Below are 1,958 nucleotides of genomic sequence, written 5' to 3' on the forward strand. Positions count from 1 at the left end.
TTTTTGCTATCGTCACCATTATTACTAACTATTTTCTTTTTCGCTTTATGCAATATCTATTTGCAAAGAATGGATAGACTGCAGTGTTTGTCCAATTACCCGTCCGGCATGGTTATTTGGGGAGTCTTTTTCCTGCCACCACTCGTTTTGGCACCATTTTGAGATTCTCCAATCTACTAATATTGGAACTTACCCAAAACATTTCTATGCAACGACCTCCTTGGGTTTTTCCGTTCTAAAATTAGACTGGACTAGCGCTTGATCATCCAAGACGTGTTATCATCATGTGACCAGAGAGGGTTTACACAGTAATAAATAGCCTACGGATTCAGAGTTCAGAGAGATGACGTGCGGTTGGCGATGAATAGCATGGCGTGCGTTCAAGCGTTGTAGAACTTCTAACAGTGTCGTTCACTCATGCCAAGCACAAGAGGGCAATAACAGTGTGTCTGATCTATATTTATACTTGAGTCATTTAACTTTTCTTCTGTGAACAGTTTTCTAGAACGTGTTTTCACAGTTGCAGTGTCGGTGACTGAACCAAAGCCAGCAGATAGAAACAACAAGCAGTGCCGTTTCCTCCGACGACACTTGAGTAAGTAGACTTAGGCATATCGACCATCAGTCATCAGATAATATAGACTCTAGTCTAACTGTACACTTTCTAATGTCTAATATTATAGACGCAGCCTTTACAACGTTGCAATTTATTTTTAAGTGCTAGAATCTAGATCTAGATCTAGATCTAGATCTAGACTCTGGTGCTTATCTTGACCCGAAAATAAGAGGCAAAACCAGAGCTTTCGAGAAATTGCATCATAAAGAAAACGTTTGCAATTGACAAAAATTGACTTTTTGTCAATTGCCACCCAGTGAAACGGTGTCAAGTCTGAAAACAACACTATCTTTAGCATTGTGCATAATGTGTGTCCAATGGGTCAATTTGTTCTCAACTAATAATTTCATTGGAAGGACTTCCGTAACGAGCGACCACCCCAGCCTACGCAATAAAGAAGGGACTTTTGAGTGGGATATGTAAAAGATAGGGTTTAGTATTTGGTTGGGCAATAAAGAAAGTAAAGAAAGTAAACTCAATTTGTGTTACTTTGTATTCCTCTTGCCTTCCTTTGTCTCTTCACTTTTTTTTCGATTATAATGATAACAGTCGAGACGTGAGCTTTACTATCCAGTAATTGCTAGATCTATCTAAATTAGCCCTATCCCTGCATCATTAGTATGAACAGAACTACTTTAAGTTGAGCTGACGACCTTGCCGAGGGGCAAAGTCAAAATTATGTCGACCAATGAGACTGCTGCGTAGCGATCTCGCACTTTCGGCTCGCTGGGGGAAGAGGTGTTGGGAAGAGGCCACGACGGCTGTCTATTTTGTGCGATGTGATTAAAAAAAATAATTACAGAAAAATTATAACTCACAACAAAATAAAATTGAACCTCTTGTGGAAAGACAAATGGTGGTGGAAGTAAATGATGATGCTATGTATAGTGGTGGTGGAAAGACCCTGAGTTGTCAGTTACCGTGTACTTAATCACTGTCATTGGGTAGATCTAATGAGAGTGCAGTTTTTTTACTCTTGACACTACTACAGTCCTACATATATATATATATAAATATCCCCTGACGACATAAATGTAATGAAACCTCCTTACATAATTCACGAAGAAGCTGAGTCTGAATAAATAAAACCTTTTTTTCGGACTCGAGTCCGAATAGATAAAAATTATATTCGGACTTGAGTCCGAATAGAGCTGGTCTTGTTGATAATAATTTTTTAAGCGAATGGAGTAGCCCGTGTGTGTGTTTGTGTGTGAGAGAGGAGAGTTTACATTATATATACGATATAATAACCTTTACTTCCTCCCTTGAAATTAAAACGTAATAAGTGAATAGTATTGGATTTTCTTTTTTTAAGTTTTGTGTGTGTGTGTGTGTGTGTGTG

The sequence above is a fragment of the Aplysia californica genome, unplaced genomic scaffold (genome assembly GCF_000002075.1).
Source record: "Aplysia californica isolate F4 #8 unplaced genomic scaffold, AplCal3.0 scaffold00030, whole genome shotgun sequence".
Lineage (NCBI taxonomy): Eukaryota > Metazoa > Mollusca > Gastropoda > Aplysiida > Aplysiidae > Aplysia > Aplysia californica.